We start from the raw sequence: 6,688 nt of genomic DNA on the forward strand, positions 1-6,688 counted from the left end.
ATTAATGCATTTTTTTTTTTTTTTTTGAAAGCCCTTCACTTTGAGACTTGGTGATTGCGCGGTACAGATTCCCAACGGAATCATCCATAAATGCCTAGCATATGTGTTTGTACATATGATAAAATGGTATGGTACAAACTGTTTCTGAAATGTAAAGTTTTTGTATAAATTTTGGTGAATATCAATTCTAAAGACTCCCGAAGAAAGTAAACCCAGAAACTCAAGCCATGAAGGGACAGATACCGATTGATTCTGAAAATTGCTCATAGTAGCATGAGCTCCTTTGGACGGCCGATTGACCAATAAAGATGAAAGGAAATGAAAATTGTGTGGTCCACATGATTAATACTTCAACCATGAACCTCGAGATGCCACATCTGTAAATCTTAAAAGGCGTGTCTAAATATTTCTATTTCTATTTTTTCCGCTTCTTTTATGATCTCTAGCTAATTAAAGATTCATTAAACACGCTCTAGATCTCATGAACTAATTATTTCCAATCCTTTGGCCCAGGTAAGGGCCCTGATCAAGTATAATTTGCGCACAATTAGCGGAATCCAAATATGTATCCCCCAATTTCCAGCTAAAAATCTCCTAATACCCCCAATCAATTGAAAATTCTCTAGTTTTTACCTGTTTCTTTTTGCATAATCTAAATTTGCGATGGACGTCTTAGACTTTTTCTTATTCCAAAATATCTAATACTCTCACAATACACAAATTTGACATGTAAACTCACATATAAAGTGTTCATGATTTTCTGAAAGTTGGATAGAATTCAACACATAAACAAATATTTTTTTATTTCTCGAGAGTACACCAGTCGTCACATCCTCTATACTTTGCTAATAGAAACATAACATGCACTCCCGATTGCCCCAACATCAACAATTTATCCGTATGAATCGTAAAATACTAAATATTGGGTATTTTCCTGTTTCTTCTGAGCCTATGAACCTTGGCACATAATTATCAATTTGGGAGGGCGGGAACGTCTTATGTTGCATCTGAGAATATCTCCCTCATCAGAGTTCAACTTCGACTAGTGAATCGACGAAGAACAGTACCTAGTGTATACGTTTGAAGCGTGTAGACACTTTCCTTAAATTGATGTTGTTCCCATGATGTTGGCCCCATAACCGAACAAGATCCAGCTCCTGTGGAAGTTTCCTCGCGTATTTCGACACCATTCCATGGTCATGTAACTCACTCCTTAAGCAATCGCTTTTTAATTTACATAATTTCCTGCAATACACAAGGCGTGATTTCATGTTCCTACAAGAAACCAAAAACCTCGTTTCTCACAACACGAGCGCCATGTTTGGAGCTTCGTGTTTTCCTCGGATACAAACAATGTACCAGAGCAGAAATGAGTAACAATGGTGCACCTTTTAATTAATCAACGCGCTATGAAAATGATCAAAAGTGCCGTGAGACTAACGGAACTTATGATCATGGCAAAAAAGAAAAAAAAACTACCGGAGCTTAATAGCAAAGCATATAATAATAAGATATCTTTATGATGTAAACTGGAGTTTACCATGGCTATTATATAAATCATTTTTATTATAACTTGGGAATTTGGATGAAAGATTATTCAAAGAATTAGTAGTGTCGTAATGTAATAAAAAACCATGGGCCTCACAAAATGTGAGATTCTAATCAAGTTGCGAGGATATAATTCCATGGTCATGTGAAATTTTCAATTTTTAGCGGAACCCCAACGGAGTGATTGCTTTCTGAGTATAGGAAGGACATTGATTATCGTACTATCGAATGATGATAACAATGCGAAGACAAAAACAAAGTTAGTAGGGAAGATTTAAAATGAGCTTCCGTTGTCGCATCATCGAGCTTGTTCTCGTGGAATTATCTTGTGTTATCACTGATTGAATCACAGAACAAGGTCATGTGGGGATAATTAGAAGATAAGCATAACAAGGCTAACCTGATAATCACTTTGATTGAGGACTAAATTAACATGCGGCTTGCGTGGAAGTAACCTTGCTCTTTAGTTTATTATAACGTTCCGTGGGACGACTAGGTACAATTGATCATGTTGTGTTTCATGTAATAATTATGTTTGCTATGTGGACACGTTTCTAGTGTAAATAATGCATAACTAGACAACGTGAATTAGATCACGCTGATGAAAGCAAAGCGCAATGATTCCATCTAACTTAGTGAAAAAAATCGGATCCTAGAAGGCCAGATTGACTGCAAAAGCAAAGGCTTTCGATTCAGGAAATGGAGGAACTAGGCAGCGAATTGGCTCAGAGGTCACAACTAGGTTTTGCTTCTAAGCAATTGGTGTGTATAGGTTGAATATTCTCACTCTTGACCAGAGCAAAACATTGCATGACTTACATATAGATCGTGTAGATTAAATCCATCTCTACCATTAATTATGCAGTATCCACATTTGATTGGTTGAAATGGTATTAGTTTGTGTGATCTACATAAACATTTATGTGATGACTTCTCTAGCACTACTACTGCAAGATAAGCGTTTAAAATATTGTTGCTCTTGATCAGGTCAAATTATGATCTATTTCTAGAATTAGCTCGTTTTTTACCCGCTAACACATGGATCAAACGTGCATCAGTTAGCTTGCTTAGAGATTGATTAAGAGGAAACTAGCTCTAGCACTCTAGATGTATGCATGCTCGCTGCAACCATTCTATGTTGATTCCAACCACATAGATGTAAACAAAAGTAGTAAAAATAATTGATTAAAAAAGCTTTAATTAATGTGTAAAATATCTCTTTTTTCTGCCCACATGGATCTCCTCGATCTCAGCTGGTCATGGACCACCTTTGTCCTCCTCGAATTTATTCTGCGCATAAATCATGGCAAAATGTTTAGCATCCTCTACTTTATTATACGGCCACGTGGTGTACGTGTAACACAACTATTAATTCAGACGCGTCAAGAGCTTTGAATGATTCAATTCTTTTCTGACAGAAGGGACAGCACGTGAAGAACAGACTTTCGTGGGGCTCTTGGAAAGAGGAAATGAAAGCACATGGTAAAAGCAGCAGAATCATTGTTTACGGATGTTTCGCAGTGCTTAAAGTAGACGAGTAAGAAGAAAGTTGGGTGTGCCAAAGAGCAAAAAAGGACAAACGAAAGGTTGATGAGATGCAATAATTAAGTTTATCAGTTCCGAAAAAAAAAAAAAGTTTATCAGTTCCGACTCGGTGCGGACCGATCTCAAAATTGATAGTCGGGGATCGGACCGATTGATGCTACGACCAGGAACCTGTCAAATTTTAAAGATTGGAGAGAGTGGCGTGCCTGACATAAACATAGAGAGCAGAGCAGCATGACCTCACTTCCGTCTGATGTGTCTCTTTACCGCATTTACTTTTGTTCACACACTTTCTCTCTAAGTCAATCCCTCCCGTCCCATCTCCATCTCTTTCTCTTCTCTATGCAAGCCCACTTCCTCTCCATCCACCGAGTCCTCCATCTTAGAGAGACCACGAAGACACCTCCAATTCTTTCCGAGGTCTCTCTCGAGCCTCATGGATCCTCGTGTCTGTGGTGTCTTCCCTCTCCTATCTCCTCCGTATTGCCCCACTGGCCCCTGCAACTCCACGGGGGGTCAGATCAGTTCCAACTTCATCCTCGTCGACCTCCTCAACTCGACTCCCGCTACACCGAGCTCGTCGAGAAGGCTCTCCTACTCCAGACCCTGAAGGATGCTGAGAGGGAAAGAGGCATGAGAGCCAAGTGGGAAAAGTAAGCATGAGGGACTACTGTTCTTTGAAGGTTTTTAAGAAAAAAAAAGAAGGTCGGTTCTATCCGATTTGGGCAATTACATCCCTAGAGCCGCAAACCAAACCGAAAATCACTGATTTCATTTTGATGAAACCAAAAACCGGACCAGCCCCTTCGAGAATCGCCCATAACCGACCGGTCCGGTCCGGTCCTAGCAATAATGGAGGATTAGCATAGTGAAGTCCATTGTGTTTTTAGTATTGAATTTAATGTAATTGTGAATCAAATAAGTGCAATCACTCCAAACGCATAAGATATAGAGAAATTATCTAATCAATCTAAATATAATGTACAAGAAACAATTTAGTCATAATTTTTTTTAATTTTGTTAATTAAATCTTAAATCTTTGTATAAAATTTTAATATCATTATTTCGATCAATTTTTATCAAAAATCGCTGACACATTATAATAATTGAATTGCTACGTCAATAATTACTAATGAAAATGGATCAAAAGAATTACATTTAAATTTTACATGAAGATATAGGATTGAAATGGCTACTTCGGAATTATTATTGAAAGAACTACATCAGAAATAAACCTAGAGACGTAGGTCATACGTAAACTTTCCTGTTGGACTAGATATCCAAGAAGGCTGCTTTAGGTAAATAAGCCCAAAACTGTACAATAGTCCTCTTTATCTACTGTACAATAGTAGAGCTCATAAAGGGTAATTTACAGGCGGAACGAATCTCGATTTCACTTTTCTCGTAGGGATTCTATGTAAGAATTCCGCGATACAATGAATGAGAAGCCATAGTGCATGATCCAATACATGCAATAATGGCTCATGGATTTTGTGCGCGCGCGTGCTTTAGCTAGGGATGTATCGGCTACACTACTCGATCTGAATAAGTGAGATGGAGTAGCACAAGAGATTGAACTAAGTGGAAAACAAGACAAAATGCTTACCTCCTGGTTCCATAACCCACGGTGCAATCGATCGATATGTGTCTATTCGGGAACTCCTATAAATGGGAATGGGAGGTTATTGAGAAGCATGATGTGTTGTGATAGAAAGCCAGTTAAGCCACGCTGCAAGAGTTGATTCATCTCTTGGCTTTCCTGACTTTTGATTCTTGGGAGCAAAAGATCATCCGTCGATGAAAGAGCTTGCCCGCGGCATTCGATAGAAGAAAGGAGCGAAGAAGATCTAGAGTTCATTGCATTTAATCACCAACTTAGAGAACTAAGCAGTACATGTACAAACCTTTAGGAGCAAAAGATGTACTACATAGTACAGTGTACTATCCCTCGCCGTCATTATGAGGCGTCAAGATCTATTAGCTCATGTCATGTATCATACTTATTAATTTCTAGGAGTTTAGGTGAGAATGGAGGGCAAACCCCAAACTTAGGAGTTGTCTTCTAGGCTAACTTTGGGAATTATCTCCGATGGTCGTTTCTATTTTTAGGGGTTTCTTTTTTATATATATTCTGTAGGTGGAAATATTTTTGCCATGGAAACAAGACATCACCGAAAAGAGAAAGGGAACTATTTATTTTATGTGCGGAATTTTATTATTCCATAACACAGGAATACGAATTTTTATCTGTGCTAGTAAATTTCAATAAGTCCTAGTAAACGTTAAAGATTTTTTGGTTACTAAATTGATATATGATTTTTTTTTTCTTTTTGACTTTTTTTCCAAGTAACTTGCTAGTAACTTACTTAGACTTTCGAAATTACCAATTTTTCTTTTTTGTAAATTGAAAATTCCCAACTTTTGTACTAACTTATCAAATTTTATTTTGATAGCTTATGAACATTTCAAACTTATTAATCGATAATAATTAGGTACCAACCTAGAGAAGGATAAACTCCCAACTACTTTTAAATTATCAAGTCTTATTTGAATTACTTACCAATGTTGAAATGGTTTTTATCATATATGAATTTTTCTATGGAGTCGTCATTTTTTTTTTTTTTTTTTGTTAGCAATCCCTTAAATTGAAATCTCGCATGATGACGTAAGTTGTCGCCAACACCTCTGCAACCTCAATTCTAGGTCAATTTAAGGTTGAACACCTCATACAGCCTCAGTATGAGCAATCACAATGGCTTGCACTTGGATCTTGAAGCACCGAGGGCTTGCGGTGGAGGGCAAAGGCGCGCGCGTGCGAGAGAGAGAGAGAGAGAGAGATGTGAGTTGGGTGAAGGTGATGGAAACTGAAGATGAAAATGTATTTTGAAGGAAAAAATGTAATTCTATCTCATCGTATCATCCTTGTACTTGTATACACATGCATATACATATATAGTACAAAAAGAGAATCAAGGAAAAAATATACACGATTACAATTTCATACTTTATCTCCGAATATCTTTGACTGAATCAATTAGAATCGGAGTCTAGAATAAAATCACAACCTTCTCCAACACTCTCCCTCAAACTAACAGCTTATATAAGTCAAAGGCACCTCTAGCATGCTTAGTAGATAAGTATGCTGTCTTTGACACAAAGGCTAAGTGAAAAAATTGGCAAGCTATTCCATTGTCCCAATTCCTCGAGTTGTGATGATTCCTTCTCAAATTTCTTCTCAAGTGAAGTGACAATCAAATTCTATATGTTTTGTCATTTCATGAAAGACATGATTTGCCACTAATTTAAGTGTAGCATCATTATCACAAAATAATTAAGTTGCTCCATCAATTTCTACCCCAAGATCCAAAAGTAGGCCTCATATCCAAATTATTTCGCAAACTATTTTTACCATAGCCTGATATTCTAATTCAGCTTATGGCAAAGGCACGATTGATTTTTCCATGAAATCAAGGATCTCCCTAATTTGATGCAGAAGTCTATGACAGATCTTCTAGCCATTGGATAGTTGCATGATTAATATCACAATAAGCCTTCATCTTCATGTCGCAATCTCGAGAGAACAATATTCCAAGTC

The 6,688-nt window shown here is 37.3% G+C and overlaps 1 long non-coding RNA gene across 2 annotated transcripts; it reads right to left on the bottom strand.

Moving 5' to 3' along the window:
- Positions 1 to 777: 777 nt before the first annotated feature.
- Positions 778 to 4,942, bottom strand: LOC104445771. Of its 2 annotated transcripts, XR_005551053.1 has the most exons (3): positions 4,700 to 4,942; positions 3,333 to 3,709; positions 778 to 2,838 (listed from the first exon to the last, which is right to left on the bottom strand). It is a non-coding gene; the product is annotated as an uncharacterized LOC104445771 (long non-coding RNA). The 2 variants fall into 2 exon arrangements; XR_726069.3 differs by lacking the exon at positions 778 to 2,838 and having other exon boundaries at positions 3,300 to 3,709.
- Positions 4,943 to 6,688: the final 1,746 nt, after the last annotated feature.

The sequence above is a fragment of the Eucalyptus grandis genome, chromosome 5, assembly GCF_016545825.1.
Source record: "Eucalyptus grandis isolate ANBG69807.140 chromosome 5, ASM1654582v1, whole genome shotgun sequence".
Classification (NCBI taxonomy): domain Eukaryota; kingdom Viridiplantae; phylum Streptophyta; class Magnoliopsida; order Myrtales; family Myrtaceae; genus Eucalyptus; species Eucalyptus grandis.